At 51.9% G+C, this 19,303-nt stretch overlaps 1 protein-coding gene across 6 annotated transcripts in view; it reads left to right on the top strand.

Annotated features, from left to right (window-relative positions):
- Nucleotides 1-19,303, top strand: part of lama2 (laminin, alpha 2) — a 747,099-nt gene that overhangs the window by 193,836 nt on the left and 533,960 nt on the right. The window lies entirely within an intron of this gene.

Below are 19,303 nucleotides of genomic sequence, written 5' to 3'. Positions count from 1 at the left end.
ATGTGGTTAACTCTTACCTGCCTTTGGAAATAGCTTAGCAAGCCACTGAGTTCCAGGGCAATTAGAGGTGGGCAAAAGTGCTGGCCTTGCCAGTGACACCACATCCCATGAAAGAATTTTAAAAGGGGCCAACTTTACTACTAATCTCCCTACTAGATAGTCCTGCATAATAAATTGAAGGTGTACTGTATCTGCTCAGCGAACAATGCAACAGAATTCCCTCAACCAGGCAGCTGGCTGCTAACTTTCCTATGCCATTTGCTTCACTTGTATTATAGGAATACCCAAGCAAGGCCTTCTTAATTTGTCTGCACATTCTGCCCGTGCCTGCGTGGGTCTTCCCCTCACAATCCAAAGATGTGGAGGTTAGGTGGATTGGCCACACTAAATTGCCCCTTAATTGGGGGCTGGTTTAGCACAGGCCTAAATCGCTGGCTTTGAAAACAGACCAAGGCAGGCCAGCAGCACGGTTCAATTCCCGTACAGGTGCCGGAATGTGGCGACTAGGGGCTTTTTACAGTAACTTCATTTGAAGCCTACTTGTGACAATAAGCGATTTTCATTTCATTTCATTTCGTTTCATTTCAAGGGAAAGTGATCGGAGCCTTCTTTGGGATGGGTGCACAGGGATTCTGGTCAGCTCAGATGCAGAACTGAAAGAGAACCCCAGCAGGCAACACTGGAAAAGCTCAGCACAGGCAGATGGGTGTGATGGAGGATTTAAGTGCGTGGGGAGTGCTTAGACAAGGCTGTGAAAATCCCTGTCATAAAACGTTGTTCTTCCAGAATCACCCGTGGTGCATCTGTGTGCAGCTGAATTGCGAGTGATGGAGATGTGGGGGAGGAGTGGGAGTGTTTGGGGGAAGGCTTCGCAAAGCTTGTATGATGATGCTGAAAGACAACAGTAGACATTATTTTGTGACAGTGAATAATACAGTGATACTGTTCACCCATGCAACCATTTGTGATCAAAACTTTGTGATTTTACCTGGCTTACTTCTACTTCTAAGTGCTGCCGTAACATCTGCAGCATGAGTGGAGGCATCCTGTGGAGTTTTCTGCTCTTGTCCTTGATGACTTGAGCGACCCATATTCTGGAGAACTGAGGCCAGTAGGGCCCTGGCTTACTTTGGCTTTCCACCATTGGACCAGCTTCTCCCTTTGTGGGGACATAGGACGAGGGTGAAGGGGTCACAGGCCGAGGGGATTTGGATGGAGCATAACCTCTTGAGAGTCCAGAGTATGTGACCCAGAGGTGTCAAGCTGCTGCTGCTGCTCCTTGTGGATAGCACAATTGCTTCACAGCTCCAGGGTCCCAGGTTCGATTCCGGCTTGGGTCACTGTCTGTGCGGAGTCTGCACATCCTCCCCGTGTCTGCGTGGGTTTCCTCCGGGTGCTCCGGTTTCCCCCCACAGTCAAAAGATGTGCAGGTTAGGTGGATTGGCCATGCTAAATTGCCCTTAGTGTCCAAAATTGCCCTTAGTGTTGGTTGGGGTTACTGGGTTATGGGGATAGGGTGGCGGTGTTGGCCTTGGGTAGAGTGCTCTTTCCAAGAGCCGGTGCAGACTCGATGGGCCGAATGGCCTCCTTCTGCACTGTAAATTCTATGATGATTCCTTTGGGTGCCCGAGGGCCCAGGCTTGGTGCCTCGAGGGAAAGGGGTACCTGGAGGGAGATCCTGATACTTCTCACTTTACACAGAGGGTAGTGGGTGCCTGGAGGAGGTGGTGGAAGCAGGGACGATAGTGACATTTAGGATGGGAATCGAGGGATACGGACCCAGGAAGTGTAGAAGATTGTAGTTTAGTCGGGCAGCATGGGCGCCACGGGCTTGGAGGGCCGAAGGGCCTGTTCCTGTGCTGTACCTTTCTTTGTTCTTTGTTCTTTATTCTCGTTTTGCCACTGTATGAATTATTCCATGCCAATGGTAATGGAGTGCAGGTCCATGTCAAAAATGGAGGATGGGGGAACTGCAACTTTAAATTTCCCAGCCAATTCCTGATGGGCACCATTTTGATCAGCATGGGAAAAATGATTGGCTATGAGCTGACACTCACATCAAGTGACAGCAAGTTTCAGCCTTTTAAATGGTTGTCTCAATTTTCCCTGAGTTTGAGGTCTTCAGTGAAGCAGGTGCCTATCTGACGCCTGTGTGAAACACGTCAGGTTTGACAGTTCATGAATCTTGGAGGAAGGCTAATGTGGAGTTGGGAACCTTTGGACAAGTAGGTGTAAAAGGTCTTGCCAACTTCAAATGTCATCATATGCTGTATGATATTTTAAGTATATTTTAATGCAATGATTGCTCATAAGGACTCTCTCCTTCAAAGAGAAGTGACCATTAATATTACCAACATTGTATGAGTATTCAGATTACTTAGAGTATTTCCCTCAGTGGATAAAATGTTCTTATGACTTCAGCAGTATAAAGAGTCAGATGTCACTGTGTCATCTAGACCCTCATTGGTATTTTGCTTATCTTTTCAATTCTGGAATACTGCACTTTTATTATGAGCAAAAGACAACGACTTATGCCCGTTAACAATATGTGACAGTGAAACAGCAGTTCAAGGAATATGAATTAAATGCCCGAGACGGGATTCTCCGTAGCCCGCGCCAAAATCAGGTTCGGCGATCGGGCAGAGAATGGCTTCCGACGCCAGATTCGGAGCAGGTGCTGGTTTGACAGCGGTTGGCGATGCTCCGCCACCTCCAAATCCGAGTCATAGGGCCGCGCGCAGTCGTAAGGCCGTCGGTGCATCATCAGCCGGCCCCTGTGATGCTTCGCCCCCTATCCACTCCCTATGGGCCACGTGTGGACAGTGTTCAGCGCCGCTACACTCGTCTGGGAGCCATGCTGCTGGCCGAGGAGTTGCTGCTAGGGCTGGGGGTATTGATGGGAGGTGGCTATGGGGTGGGCTGTGATGTCAGGGTGGCGGGTTAGGGTTCCAGCACGGCCGGCGCCACATTTTCCGGCGCGACCGATGCAGCCCGTCAGCCCTGTGTATGCGCGGCCCGGGACCCGCCGATTCTCCGGCCGTTTGCCATGTTACGCGGGTGTTTCACGTGGCGCCTGTGCTAGCCCCTCACCGTTACCAGAATCGGTGAGGGGTTCGTGCCGATTCTCCCATCAGGCATCACCTGCGGATTCTCCGTTGGTGCCAGCACTTAGCCTCAGGAAGGAGAATTCTGCCCCGGATTTTTTACCTAGGATGTAGATTGTTTGCACTGGGCAATAGTTTTTGATAAGTAATTTCCTCAAGCTGCAGAAAGTAGAGTGTAAGGATATATTGAAGTGGACAAGTGGGAGTTCCTTTTAAAAAAAAATGTTTAAAGGTATTTCAAAACAAATGTTAACTGCAGTCTTGGCACTGCAGGGTAAACTGTTCCCTTTGGCTACAGCCAATGTCTATGGAATAGCTGTATGTTATTTCCTTACAATCATTTTAAAAAATCCCGACTGTAATTGAAAGCAGTAATGTTGTACTCCCTTCCATTTCTTTTAACTGAACTCTACCTGGTCAAGTTTTTTTTATACCAAAGTTGAAGTTATTTTGAAAAATTCTAAAGTTATTTGAACCATTTTTTTTTGACATCCGGAGCTGAATAACAGAGCCCTCAGTACACAGCTGGGAAAGATTTCCGGCACAACATTTTATTTTCTTTATGTTCTTTAGCCATGATCTTCCCACACTTCATGCTACTAAAATTTAAAACAGATTTTGATCAAAGAATATTCTTCATTTTTCTTTAACCACTTCCAAAGAAAATAACTTGCATCAGCTGAAAACCAGAAAAAGCCATTTCTAAATTAAATGTAAGTGTAGTCTGCCTTGTCTAAACACCATATTGTCTGAATCATGAATGGGTGCTCACAGGAATTGTATTTTTCTCTGACATTAAAAACAAAATTCTTCTGATGTTTTGAGTATTTATCTTGAAAATGCAAGGTACAAATGTTAATTTAGTGTTAATCATTCAAAATATAGTGTACTGGAGGATGCCTCAGAAGTTTTTTTTTAGAAAACAACATAACTATCTACATGACCAGCTGTACTGATATTGTTGCACCAAAATGCAACCTCCCTTCACTCGAGGCTTAATCTCCGTTACATTGCTATGGGCAGATGCAGCAAAGAGCTCAGTCATTTCTCCAGTCATGGCAGAGACAATCATAAGAGTAATTCATTCCTTACTTACTCTTGAGAGCAGCTTTTAGGAAGTATGTGAAGCCTTTAGAGAGGGTGAGGATAGGATTCACAAGAATGGTTCAAGGGATCAGGAACCTCAGTTAGGGATAGTAGGTAAATTGCAGAGGCTCATGTCCTTCTCTTTGGAGAAGAAGGTTTAAGAGGAGATTTAATGGTGATGCTCAAATTCATGAGGGACATGGACAGAGTAAATAGAGAGTAACTGTTCCTTTTGGAGCAAACATTGAGAACCTGAAGGTGGCGATTGAAAGCGATTGGCATATAATCAAAGGCGATGTGAGGGAAAGACTTTTTGCACTGTGAGTCATTGTAATCTGGAATGCACTGCCTGAGGGGGTGGTGGAAGTAGATTCAATCATTTCTTTCAATTAGAATAGCATCTGAAGGAAAAGAAATGCAGAGCTATGGGGGAAGATGTAAGACGAGCAAAATTGCTCTTGCAGAGAGCCCGCATTTGCACAATGGGAAAAAAATAAAAATTCAAAATAAATAATCTTTTCTATTGTCACCAGTAGGCTTACATTAACACTGCAATGAAGTTACTGTGAAAAGCATTCCGGCACCTGTTCAGGTACACAGAGGGCGAATTCAGAATTTGCAGCAGGTATGGGAACTGAACCCACGCTGCTGGCCTTCTCTGCATTGCAAACCAGCTGTCTAGTCCACTGAGCTAAACCAGGATTTAGCCCACAAACCAGCTGCCTAGCCCACTGAGCGAAACCAGCCCATTGAGCTAAACCTGAGCTAAACCAGGGATAATAATAATAATCACTTATTGTCACAAGTGGAATGATCTCTTTCTGTGCTGTAATCATTCAACAATCCTATTCTATGGTACTATTTTTGTATCATAAGCACATTTCAATATTGCATCCCGTTGGGCGGCGCGGTAGCACAGTGGTTAGCACTACTGCTTCACAGCGCCAGACTCCCAGCTTGGGTCACTGTCTGTGCGGAGTTTGTATGTTCTCCCTGTGTCTGCATGGATTTCCTCCGGGCGCTCCGGTTTCCTCCCACAAGTCTCGAAAGAGGTGCTGTTGGGTGAATTGGACATTCTAAATTCTCCCTCAGTGTACCCGAACAGGTGCTGGAGTGTGGCGACTTGGGGATTTTCACAGTAACTTCGTTGCAGAGTTAATGTGACAATAAGAAAGATTATTATTATTAAAATTGAGATCATTTATCAATACTGAGAAGAACAACGTATGTTTCAATGAACTACTGCTGCTCTTATATGCTCCTCGTTGAGATATGTCGGGCCATCATGTTAAAAATTGTCATGATATAAAATTTTGATTGTGATGGACCACAAGGTCCTGAGCTGGTGAGGAGCCTGAATCTTCTCCATGGTGCCGGGACACATTTGCTGGTCGTCCCGGAACGGACTGAGGTAAGCCACCTTGTAGCGCAACAATTACTCACTCAAGTCGAGAAGTGATGAAGTCAATCGAGGCTTGAGTGAGTAATTGTTGCGCTACAATTTATTAAGCAAGACTTGTTCCCCAGCAGCTCAGTTACAGAATGCGGCTGCTGGGAGAACTCGGGCTCTTATACTCTGCCTTTCTGGGCGGAGCCAGCAGGCGGCAGATCCAACCAGAACCCAGGACCTGCCAGCCAATAGCCTCTCGGCTTCACAGGTACCATACTACCCCTAATACATACCACCACACACCTCAAATTAGTAGTCTCCTGGTATCATGCCATGTTCGGGACACTGGTCTAACAGTGGCTGCAACTGGATGCAGCTTAGATCAGAAAGATACTCCAGACCTTGAAGTTAGTTCAATCAGGTTTATTGAACTAATAGCACAGTTAGCACAGTTCTCTGTGAGTTTGACTCTCTGCTAACTTAAGTGTGGTTACTCTGTCTGACTGAACCAGACTAGCTCTTAGCCACATGGTGGAGGTGTGAGATTGTAAAAACACCGTCGACTGACTCTCTAGATGTTCATCAGTGGAAAGAGGTGGAGTGTGAGTGCCTCGTGTCATTTATAGTCAGATCCCACCCCTGCGTGTCCTGCCTGCTTATTGGTCATGTCCTGTTCTCTGTGTCCATTAGCTGCTTGTCTGTATATCATTATGTGTGTGCCTGCATATCATGACAAAGGGGAAGGAGTAGGAAGGAAGGCACGGGTAGGAATCCGGGGGGGGGTTGGTGGCAGAGTTCTTACTGGGAGAGATTGTTGGAATCCTGAGGGGAGAACTAGGGTGTTGGCGATATGAGACAACAGTCTCTGTAGGAGGAGTAAATTGGAAGCAATCAGGTGAAAACTGGTCAGCCTTCAGGTGTGACAGGTATCGTTCTCGTCCGGGGAGAGTGGAGGGGGGGCATTCAGGAGGAGAAGCGTGATGACGAGGATTGCGGGAATTGGGAGGATAAGGGTCGGCGTAAGACTGGTGACTGGGGTGAGCTCAGCAGTTAGAGAAGGCATGTGCAGATTAACAGTGAGTGGGTCCAGGGTAAAGGGTGGCTGGTGTGTGACAGGAGAGGCCAAACGATTATGGAGACCGTTTGAAATGAAACATGCTTCAACCTGAGACAGAACCAGTTCCAGACCAAGGCAAAGCCCTCGATGTCTAAGTACAAAACATTGCTGGAGAGTACGGGGAGAATTATGAGCTTATTAGAGACGTTCGGGGCTTTCTCGGATTATAAATTGAACGTGAGAAAAAGTGAGGTGTTCCCGGTGAACGAGGCGGGTCGGGGAACTAATTTAGGAGTGTTGCCATTTAGCATAGTCAGGGATAGATTTAGGTATCTGGTGATCCAGGTGATGGGGGAGTGGGAGACATTGCACAAATGGAACTTAACAAAGTTGGTGGAGGAGATAAAGGGGGACTTTAGGGGGTGGGATACGACATTGGCGGTGAGGGTCCAAGTGTGAAAATGAATGTCCTGTCAAGGTTCCTATTCGTCTTTCAGATACTCCCGATTTTTATTCCCAAGGCCTTTTTCCAAAAGCTGGACCCAGCGATCTCAGAGTTTATATGGGCAGGAAGATACCTAGGGTAAAGGGGGGTCAGCTATAGAGGCAGAGGCAGAAAGGGGGATTGGTGTTACCGAACCTAAGCAGTGAACTACTATTGGGCAGCGCATGTGGAGAAAGTGAGGTGGTGGTGGGAAGGAGAGGGGTTAGAATGGTTTAAGATGTAGGAAGAATCCTGTAGGTGGTCCAGCCTGAGGGCCGTGGTGATGGCAGCATTACTGCTGGCATCGAGGAAGTATATTGAGATGCCATTTGTACCGTCCATGAGGGTGTGGAACCAGCTGAGGAGACACTTTAGGATGTCGATGTGAGAACCAGGGGTTCAAACCAGGGGAGATGGATGGTATATACAGGAGGTGGAGAGAGTTACGGTTGGTGAGGGTGAGGGATTTATATTTGGAGGAGAGGTTCGCAAGTCTGGAAGAGCTGTGTGGGAGGTAGAGTTTCTGAAGGGAAGTGAATTTAGGTATATAGAACTGAGGGACCGCACAGAAGGCGTGGAAACGGTTTCCCAGGCTGCTGAAATAGCCCTTTTGGAACGATTGCTGCTTCCAGAAATGGAAGGGGAGGGTAGGATTGGGGACATATACAGGTGACTGGGGAAGTATGGGGGAACACAAGTGGTGAAGATCAAGGAGAAATGAGAGGAGGAGTTGGGGCGAGGTAGGTTGTGGAGTGTGGGGTGAGACTGCGGGCTGCGTAGGGTGAATTCGACCTCGCGTGCGAGGATGAGTTTGATATAGTTTAAGGTGGTTCACAGGGTACAGATGACTTGGGCGAGGATGAGTGGGTTCTTCCAGGGGTGGCGGGCGAATGTGAGAAGTGTGGCCGAGGACCAGCAAACCAAGCACATATGTTTTTTTTTGGGGGGGGGGGGGGGTGAAGTTAGACTGGGCCGGAGTGTTCGGGACGCTAGCAAAGATTGTGGAGGTAGAGGTTGGGCCGGACCCTATGGTGATTTCTGGGGTACTGGAAATGCTGGAGCTGATAGAGGGAGGAAGGCTGATGCCGTGGCCTCTGCCTCTCCGGTTGCCCGGCGAAGAATTTTGCAGGAATGGCGGTTGACAACACCGCCAGAGTGGCAGCTTGGCAAGGGGACCTGTACGATGTCCTCCGGTTGGAGAAGATGAAGTTTGAATTGAGGGATTCAGCGGAGGGCTTTGAGACACGGTGGGGATTGCTCACAACCATGTTTGAGGAATTGTTCGTTGCATGGGGGGAGAGGAGGGGGGAGGGTGTGAAAAACGGGAAAAACTTGTACAGGCTGTAAGATTGTGAGTTGGGGAGAATGTTCCCCAGATTATTTGGGCGCGATTCTCCGATGCCGCGCCGGTTGGGAGAATCGCCTGCTGCGCCAGTTTTCCACGCGACGCCCCTTCCGCGGTTCACCCAAGCGGTGAGATTGGCCCCGTCGGGTTCTGCGCGGCGCAGGCCAGAGAATCGCCCGAGATACCCAAAATGGCAATTCTCCGCTCCCCCCGCTATTCTCCGGCCCGGATGGGCCGAAGTCCCGACGGCGTGACCCCAGTTCACGCCGTCGCCGTTCACACCTGGTAAATAAAGTCGTCAGCCAGTCATACTGGCTGACGCTGAGCAGTGAGGAGGTGAGCGGACTGTTCCGGAGCTCCTGCAGATCGGGTCAGCTTCCCCGAGAACGCTTCGGCCAACGGGGGTTGGGGGGGGGGGGGGGGGGGATGGAGTGGAGGTGGGGGGGAGGGAGTGGAGGTGGGAGGAGGTTGAGGGAGGGAGTGGTTGTGGGAGGGGGTGAGGGAGGGAGTGGAGGTGGGAGGGGGTTGAGGGAGGGAGTGGTTATGGGAGGGGGTGAGGGAGGGAGTGGAGGTGGGAGGGGGTGGGGAGGGAGTGGAGATGGGCGGGGAGGGAGTGGAGGTGGGAGGGGGTGAGGGAGGGAGTGGAGGTGGGAGGGGGTTGAGGGAGGGAGTGGTTGTGGGAGGGGGTGAGGGAGGGAGTGGAGATGGGAGGGAAGTGAGGGAGGGAGTGGAGGTGGGAGGGGGATGAGGGAAGGAGTGGAGGGGGGAGGGAGGGAGTGGAGGTGGGAGGGGGGTGAGGGAAGGAGTGGAGGGGGGAGGGAGGGAGTGGAGGTGGGAGGGGGGTGAGGGAAGGAGTGGAGGTGGGAGGGGGAGGGAGGGAGTGGAGGAGGGAGGGAGGGAGTGGAGGAGGGAGGGAGGGAGTGGAGGTGGAAGGGGGGGTGAGGGAGGCAGTGGTGGGAGGGGGTGAGGGAGGGAGTGGAGGTGGGAGGGAGGGAGTGCAGGTGGGAGGGTGGAGGGAGGGAGTGGAGGGGGTCGGCCATCCGCGGATGCCACATGTCAGCCGCCCTGCCATGGCAGGACGGTGACGAGGACACGGCCGCAGGTTGTCGTGTGGCTGATGGGCACAGGCGACTGGCACACTGGTGAGGATGATGGTGTGAACTGACTGTTGGTCGCAGACAGTGACCAGGTGTTAGGCTGGCTGCGTATCTGCAGCGCGACCAGGCCACCGGGGCACACAGGTATCCCATGCAACCCGTCTGGCGAGGTGTGGAAGAACCTTGGTGTAACATGTCGTTTCTCTGCCCCCCGCCACCCTCCTGCAGGTCACCATGTATGCCAACCAGACAGCGATGTTCACTGCCGTGGTTGGAGCCGCACCCCTGGAGTTTGCCATCTGGCAGAGTAGGCTGCGATGGCCCACAGTGGATGCAGATGCAGCGGCTGCTGCTGCAGAGGGGATGGCCGCGGAGTGGCCCGTCGTCGCCGCGCAGGCCGCAGGCGTTCAGGGCCGGAATGTCCAGGGGGATGCCGAGGGGAACATTGACCCCCCGATGGCGAGGAATGCACAGGAAGCGGGCACTGATATCGAAGTGCATGGGGGAGTGGAGGAGGAGCCACTGATGATGGTGCCAGGGCGCCACAGGCAGCCAGCAAGGGTGTACCGTGACCGAATGTCGTTCGAGGCCCTACCGGACATCACATGCAGGAGGAGACTACGGTTCAGCAGGGAGACGGTCGCACATATATGCCACCTCGTGACGCACCTCGCACCACGTGGAACGGGAGGAGGACACGCTATACCAGTCTCCGTCAAGGCGACGGTGGCCCTAAGCTTTTACGCTACCGGTTCCTTCCAGGCGCCGAGCAGGGACCTATCTGGGATCTCACAGGCATTGGTTCACAGATGCATCAGGGCCGTGACCGCCGCCTTGTACGCCATCGCGGACAGGTACATTCAATTCCCCGAGGACCAAGCACAGCAGGAAGCACGGGCACGTGGATTCGCCAAGGGGGCCGGGATACCGATGGTCCAGGGTGTCATCGATGGTGTGCACGTCCCCATGCGCCCACCTGCAGACAATAGGGAAGTGTTCATGAACAGGAAGGGCGCATTCTCCATGAACATTCAGGTGGTCTGCGACCCCCACATGAGGATCATGCACATGTGCGCAAGGTACTCCGGGAGTGTGCATGACGCCTACATTCTGGCACAGTCGTTCATCCCCGCAATGTTCGAGGGACGCCCCCCCCCCCGGCTGAGGGGCTGGTTGCTGGGCGACAGGGGCTATCCATTGAGGTCATGGCTGATGACGCCAATACGGAGGCCTCAGACCAACGCAGAGAGCCTATACAACGAGGCCCATGCAGCAACCAGTGGTGTGGTGGAGCAGTGCTTCGGCCTGCTGAAGATTCGATTCAGATGCCTGGACCGCTCCGGAGGGGCCCTGCAGTACCGGCCCGACAGGGTCGGTCGTATAGTTGTGGTCTGCTGTACGCTGCACAACATTGCCATGCAGATGGGAGATGCCCTGGTGGCGAATCGGAGGGTGAACCCGATGGCACCGGAGCCAACGCAAAAGAAGGGGAGGAGGAGGAGGATGGCATGCATCAGAGTGGGGGGAGGGGCACAGGACACAGACACAGCCCGGGTGCTGGTTATGTCCAAGAGGCTGCACGACGGCACCGTCGAGGACAGCGGGCACGTGACGCGTTAGTGGCCGCACGGTTCACGCACCGTGGAAGAGGGATTCGCTGAACACTGCCACTTGCACCGCCAGTTGTGCACACGGGCACTCCACAGCAACCCCCCCCCCCCCCCCGCACCGGGTACACGGCACCAATGCCACATCACCTTACCATTGCGGCGCTACGGGATTGCACTACATTCATGATTGGGTAAGCGGGTGTGATCAGTGCCATGTTGAATGATGACAGCCCGCTCTGCGATGAGCTGTGAGCTCAGATTCGCCAGCCAAGGTCCGACTCATGGCTATAGCTGAACCATCCACCCCGGTGGTCACAGCATTCGTCATGGACACTTCATCATGTGCCCGTGTAGGGTAGCTGGCGTCGGAGTGCCAAGGACTACGGTGTCCGATTTTGGAAGGCGGGGGGAAAAGGGACAGCACATCCGGCACCGACGCTGAACCACCCGTTAACGCCAGCGCCACTCGGTCACCCTCACGAGCCCCCTGGCACCGGACGTATCACAGAGTCTTACAAGTTAAATGCAACAGTGAGTTTATTTGTGAAATTCACATACAGATGCCTGACCCCCTACAACTAAACTGTGCCCTGCACCAGTGCCAACTTACTATGTTTGTAACTTCTTTGCCTTACGGGCCCTCCCACCACGTCTAAGTGTCTCCCCAGATGGTACAGCACGAGTGGAGGCGGACTGCTGAGAATCACGCCCTGCAACATGGCTCCCCGTCTGCACGCGTTTCCTGGGGCGGCCCGGCTTCGATGGGCCGGGCTGCTCGCCGGGCGTGCTGGATGGCGTGGTGCCACCCTGCCCTGCCCGCTGCCCACCAGATGCGCCAGGGACGGAACGGGAAGAGGCCGTGTGTTCAGGGACGCCCCTTGCTGGAGGTACCAGGACGGGCCCCAGAACCTCCTCCTCCCTCGGGGAGCCCGGTGGCCCCGGGCCTCACTGTGGGACGGAGGTGCGCTCAGAGACATGCCCCATCGCACCACCGACACCTGGCGCTGCCAGTCCTGGAGGCCTGCAGCGGGATCGACCATGGTCCAAATGTTCGCAGAGACGGAGCCCAGGGAGTGCCACATTCTTGCCAGGGACTGTGCTACCTTAACCTGTGAGTGCGCTAGGCCATCCTTCACGTGCGCCAGGCGGTCGATGCTCTCCGCGACTGACTGCTGGGACTGTGCCATGGCCTGCTGACGCTGGGCCATGGCATGGTGAGACTCGGCCAGGGCCCGGAGAGCGGCGGCAATGTCATGTTGGCTCTGGCGTGTGGCTGCCTGTGAGAGGGCAGCCCGCTCCTGGGCCATGGATGACGCGTGCACGTGAAGCCCAACGCCTTGCAGAACCTGACCCATGGCTGAAACCCTTTCACCCATTGCCTCCACCGCGGACGCCACCCGTGCGGTGTCGGCCTGGGTGGCTGCGATGAGCGGCACCACTCCCTGCTCCTGGACACGGATGGACTTCTCCAACTGCGTCTGCAGGTGCTGGAAGCCGGCCGTCATCCCGTTATTCAGTCCCTGAGTGTCCACATGCATCGGGTGTCCGGGTGGGTCAAGTACATCCAGGAACCCGGGAGCTGTCTGGGCGGCAGCTGTTTGCTGGGCCTGGGCTGCCCACCGACCGTCCAGCCCCTCGGCTGCTCCAAACACCACCTGCTGTACCGGCTCGGCTGTGTGGTGCGCACCAGACCGTGATCCGGGAACCTCATCACTTATCTGCCCAACCGAGGTGAGTGTCTCTGCGATGGTGGATGGTGTGGGAGACAGCAGTGCCGCTAGCTCGAGGTCATCGTCTGTAAATCAGTCTGGTGTGTCCTGGTCCCCCTCATGGCCCGGCTCAAGGTGCATGCGGCCCATGTCATGTCGCCCTCCAAGTGAATCCGTGGACTGTGTGGCCATCCTCTGTGCGTCACCGTCCACTGTCCCCGTCCTGTCCCCGTCACTGTCGTGGCTCATGGCCCTACCTTCGGGCAATGCACGGCCTTCACTTGCGTCACTGTCCGTCCTGTGCCCCTCAGTATTGTCTCTGTCCGTCCTCTGTGCGTCCCCGTCCAGCGTCCCAGACTGGGAGGTTGGCCCTCCTGCCCGACCTCCTGTCACCCTCTGGCGTGCGTCCCTGGGTGCGGTTGAGATTGCAGATGGTCGGCTGTGTCTTGGCCGAGACGACCCTGGACGTTCGGCGGCTGGCCCTGGGGAACACAACGATATGGGGTTCGTTAGACACGCTGGGCCGGGTGTATGGTGGTGGTGGGGGGGGGGGCAGTGTGTGAGGGGGGAGAGGTTCAGGGGTGCAGTGGCCAGAGTGTGAGGGGGGAGGGGATCGGGGGTGCAGTGGCCAGAGTGTGAGGGGGGAGGGGATCGGGGGTGCAGTGGCCAGATTGTGAGGTGGGCGATGACGTCCTTGAGGGGCGGGGGGGAGGACATGCAGGGTTGTCCCACTTGCTTCTGCGCCTCCGAGCTCACATGGCACGACCTCCCGGGTGGCGGATTCCCAGCGAGGTCCAGGGTCCTCTGCTCGTGAACGTTTAGGGGGTGCAGCAAAGGCGAACACCCTCTGGTTCTCATACGCTCACGGTGGTTGTGAGCTGTCTTGTCCTGTGGGGGGGATGGATAAAGCATCACAATTAGGCAGGTATCATCAGGGCGTGCAGATATAGGCTACATTAATGCTGGGTGGGGGGACAGTTGGAGCCACGCCATGGCATCTCTCCAGGGGGTCGCGGTGCTCATGTGGGTCGAGTACAACATTGTGTACCCTGAGGCCCCCCCCCCACTTCCCGCCCCTCATGCCCGGGTGGGGGGGGGGCGGGGGTGTTAATGAGGGACATGGCGGGGGGGGCGGGGGGGTTGATTGTGACCCAGAAGCCCCCTCGTGGTACTTACCCTGGCAGCCCTAGTGAGGTTGTGGAGCTTCTTCCTGCACTGCTCCCCGGACCGGGGTGTGTGCCCCACAGCACTCACAGCGGTGCCAACGTCACGCCAGCCGCGTCTCACCATGCTAGACGGCTGGCGATGCCCACGTCTTGGGCAGAGGGTGGCCCTTTGTTTCTCAACCTCATCGAGGAGGGTGTCCAGGTCCGTGTCCCGGAACCTCGGTGTGGCTCATCGGGGCTCAGCCATCACTCCTCCTTCTCCTCCTCCTGGGTCCTTCCATGCGCGGATCGTGCCATTTACGGTGGCGCGCGGCGTCATTCGGGCATCGCGCGCTTACGACACTGCTTTCGCGCCAAGCCCCCCTGAGTTCCTCGCGGCCCCGCTCCTAGCCCATTTTCGGGGCCTGAATCGATCACGATCGGAGCCGTTTCGCTCCGTCGTGAAACTCGACGGCGTTCACGACGGCGCGGGGACTCTGTCGTAACATCAGAGAATCGCGCCCATGGTGGTTTAGTATTTTTGAATATGTTTGGAATAAAATACATTTAAAAAAAGTACAAAACATTGAGATGAGGCAGGATATTCTCAGGTGGGTAACGTTCAAGGACATCGCAACTGGACAACCAAAAGGAAAGCCTAATGAACATGTGGAGACTGTGAGAGAGACGTCTCATCTACTATTCTCCACTATTTGCTGAAGGCCGTACGAAGCAGATCTGGCCTGGTTTTCATGAAGAGATCCCAACATGGTGTAGAGCTGCCATTCACTCTGAGCCATTGGCCAGTTGCTCCAAGCAGAATTAGGGAAGAAGGAGGAACGGGAGAGAGGGGCAGACCTACAAAGGGCATACAGGTGATTGGCAGCCAAGCCGTGACTGCAAACCTCCATCAGCTTGGGGGAATGGACCTTCCTAACAAGGATTCAAATTGTGATTCGAGGGCAGTGAACACAAGCTAATAGTGTGTGGGGGACCTCTCACACATGGCAGTCATCACCCTTGGCAGGAGTCACTTCGACTTTCTCCCCCATGGAACGTATGGTGGGAAGAGAAGATTCCGTCCATTTTTCAAACACTTTGCTCGGCTTAAAGCCAGCTACATTTTGTACAGCTGCATTATTAAGATGATGGACATCGACCACGGTCCAAATGTTCGCAGAGACGGAGCCCAGGGAGTGCCACATTTCTGCCAGGGACTGTGCTACCTTAACCTGTGAGTGCACTAGGCCATCCATCACGTGCGCCAGGTGGTCGATGCTCTCCGCGACTGACTGCTGGGACAGTGCCATGGCCTGCTGACGCTGGGCCATGGCATGGTGAGACTCAGCCAGGGCCCGGAGAGCGGCGGCAATGTCATGTTGGCTCTGGCGTGTGGCTGCCTGTGAGAGGGCAGCCCTCTCCTGGGCCATGGATGACGCGTGCACGTGAAGCCCAACGCCTTGCAGAACCTGACCAATGGCCAAAACCCTTTTTACAAATGCAAAATGCAATTCTTTCCGGATTTGTTGCTGAATTTGGAAGAAAATCACATTGTAGTTTTCCTTGGTGTGATTCTCTGTGTAAGTGCTGAGATGCAAAGCTTGGAGAGTCAGCGAAGTATCCTCACCAGACCATTGCCAGGCATCTGTACCAGCTGGTTTGTGATGCAGAACAAGGCCAGCAGCGCGGGTTCAATTCCCGTACCAGCCTCCCCGAACAGGCGCCGGAATGTGGTGACTAGGGGCTTTTCACAGTAACTTCATTTGAAGCCTACTTGTGACAATAAGTGATTTTCATTTCATTTTCATTTTATTTCACAAGGACTCCATCAAGGTTTCTCGCAATTACAGGAATTATTGTGCCTTCGATTCTTTTGCATTAGTTCAGAATGTTAATTTTCCACAGCACCAACCCTCTACACCAACCCTCTGAAAGAGCACCTCACCTAGCCCCACTCCCCCGCTCTATCCCCTTTACACCCCACTAAGCCTGCACATTTAGACACCAAGGAGCAATTTTAGCATGGCCAATCCACCTAACTAGCACATCTTTTGACTATGGGAGGAAATCGAAGCACACGGAGGAAACCCACGCAGACACTGGGAGAATGTGCAAGCTCCATATGGATAATCACCCAAGACTGGGATTGAACCTGGGTCCCTGACGCTGTGAGGCAGCAGTGCTAACCACTGTGTCACTATGGGGTCTGGGTCCCATCTTGGTTTCCAACTGTTTTGTGTATTCTGGTTAGACTTAAAATTTGAAATATATCTTGTGGAAATTGAAATGCATTTGAAAGAAGAAGAAAGAACTCAATCAGTGTTACTATCTGGAAAAATAACATCTTTGTTATGTTGCTACATTTTAAATTTACCCTCAGATTTCAATGAATACATAAATGTATTCTGGGAAGAAACTGTTAACATTTATTTTCAGCATAACAAATTAACAAGATATTTTGCACAATGTTTTATTAATTCCTTTGGATAATTCTGCAATAAATAGATCATTTATTTTTGAGGGCGTTGGGTTTATTTTCAAATTTGTCTGCTTGGTTGAGTCCATCGAGTAGCAATGGAAGGTCATGGGTTCAAACTGCACTCCAGGAGCTTGAGAACATAATCTTGGCTGGCTTTCCGATGTACTAATGTGGGAATACTGAATTGGAGGCAATGTTAAACGGAGGTCCTGTCCACCTGTTAACTGCATGTAAAAGATCCCAAAGGAATAATGTTCCCTTTAGGTTTATGGGCGCACGGCCCTCCAGCTACCCAAAGGTTTATGCCAGAGACTGCACAGGTTGGACCCTCTAAGTGAGCGCATCTGCAGCACAAAACAATTTAAAGTGCCCACATACTTGACTGAATCAGCCACGCACAAACCTAAAAGTCCACTGTTTGAAGAATTCCAGGAGCTGAGTCCTTGCATTTATCCTCCAAAATATTGTCCAAGAGTGGATGGCTGGCGATGCCCACGTCTTGGGCATAGGGTGGCCCTTTGTTTTTCAACCCCATCGAGGAGGGTGTCCAGGTCCATGTCAAGATAACTTGTTATTTATCTTGCTGGTTATGGGATCTTGCTGTGTGTCGGTTAGCTGTTGTCTTTGCCTATTTTATCACCATGATTATACACCAAGCTGAGTTCATTGTTTGTGAAATATTTTGGAACAATCTGGAAATGTGAAATGCTAAATAAATGCAAGTTCTTTCTTCCAAGTGTGCTTCTGTTTTGAATAAAGTGGACAGAATATGAATGTTAATTTTTTTCAGGAAAATCTGATAAAGTACATCCCCCCCTACTGATGGGTAACAAGTAAATTACATCCTCGCTGATCTGTAATCCCCAAGTTGTTTTAAAATCCTGATCAAAGTTGCCGCGGTCAGCAACGGTTAATTTTCCAAGTAAATTTACTAACGCGCTATTTCTTAATTGTTGGCCTTTACTGAAAGCACAGCGATTATTTCTGTTAGTGCTGCGAGCTCCGGCTAATCATGTTTCGAATTTCTGAGGCACAGTACATGCAGCTGGCAATGGATTCCAAAACTGTTAAAAACATATTGGCCAAAATTTCCGACTTGCTACACCAATAGAAACAACATCTGCTATATTTGAGGTGATGCCATTATTCCTGGCACGAGCACAAAACAGCCATCGTACCAACATTACATTATATCCCAATTCTCATTCAGTGCTGCCAGTTTGGACTTGGCTCTCAATGCAAAAAACAAGTCACTTGTTCTTTCCCCCCCCCCCTTCAAAGCGTGAACTAGAGATCTCTCAAAATGCAGAGCATTTATTTTCATTAGGTTGCAAACAAAAAATAAATCCAATAATCTATTTTATTTCTATTTTCTTTAAATATCCGTGTAATTTAGTGAGAATAATTTTTAAACAATATAAGCGGTGATGTTTTTACATATTCTATGGGGTCAATTTTATGAAGCCCTGCCAGCATATTTGAAGGCGGGGAGGGGAGGGCTGCCTTCCTGCCCAGGCATGTTACGCTAAATGCAGGCAGTCTATCTGCCCTTGGGCCTATTCATGGTCACTTAAATGCCTCATTCCACCTCTGCTATAATACTGTCGCGGTGGAGGAAGGTGAAGACAAGCCGAGCACCCTGGCAGCTTTCACCATGCAAGCAGAACGGGTGGAATGCCTCCTTTGGGGGTTTCCAGTGCTCATTGGGGACACTCACCCTCCACCTCCAAAATTATATCCCCCCCTTTATCCTTTCCCCATGCGTCCAGTTGCATGCTCCCTGGCCCTCTTGCATGAGTGTGCCAAGCATGTCCAGCAAAAATCCTTGACTTACCAGAAATTTGATTTCCATCATTTCCTCATCTTCGTTGACTGCCTGTTGTTGGGGTGGTGTTGGCTGCAGGATGTTTATTTTAAAGATGGCTTCGTAGTCTTCTTTATATTAACAGCAAGTCTTCATTAACCACATGTAACTATGTACAACTGTACAGTAAAGGCTGCAGGCATGGAGCTATCTCCATCCTTGGTCTTACCATGTCTCTTGCCAACACACTGACCCTGGGTTTAGGTCATGTGCCTTCTTCTATCATTGTGTAGGTGCTACTGTACTCAGTCCCACATTAAGCCAGATGCTTCTACTGCACCCAGCAGTGACCATCACTCGATTCTGGTGGTACTGGAACTACAGAACTACCAGCCAATCAGATTGGCCAGCAGCTCTCCAGGATGGGACTTCCTGCGAGATGGTGGCAGAAGACCAACTTTGACTCTATTAAGGCTGTCCCCAGCATTTTATTTTAAAAATATATTTTTATTCTCCTTTTTCACATTTTCTCACAAATGTACACCTATCAACAATAAATAATAATCAGTAACAAATATGTCAATCCCCATATCAATAACAACAATTCCATCCTCCCACCAAACCCCAAACATTAGCCCGCATGTTCACATAAACAAATGACACAAAGGAATCAGGAATCACCCATAGTCACCATTAACACACACCGCTCCCCTCCCCCCAACCCCCCCACCCACCCGCCCCAACTAATGTTCGATGTTATCCAGTTCTTGAAAGTGCATAATGAATAATGCCCATGAATTGTAGAACTCCTCCATCCTTCCCCTCAATTCAAACTTAACCTTCTCAAGAGTCAAGAATTCCATCAGGTCCCCCCACCACGCCAGGGCACAGAGTGGAGAGGTTGCTCTCCAACCTATCAGGATTCACCTTCGGGCGATCAACGAGGCGAAGGCTAGAACATCTGCCTCCGCGCCCGTTTCCAACCCTGGCTGG

Source organism: Scyliorhinus torazame, chromosome 4 (genome assembly GCF_047496885.1).
Source record: "Scyliorhinus torazame isolate Kashiwa2021f chromosome 4, sScyTor2.1, whole genome shotgun sequence".
Taxonomy (NCBI): Eukaryota; Metazoa; Chordata; class Chondrichthyes; order Carcharhiniformes; family Scyliorhinidae; genus Scyliorhinus; species Scyliorhinus torazame.
The sequence above is the reverse complement of the archived record's forward strand: the minus strand, read 5'-3'. Positions and strand labels throughout refer to the sequence as shown.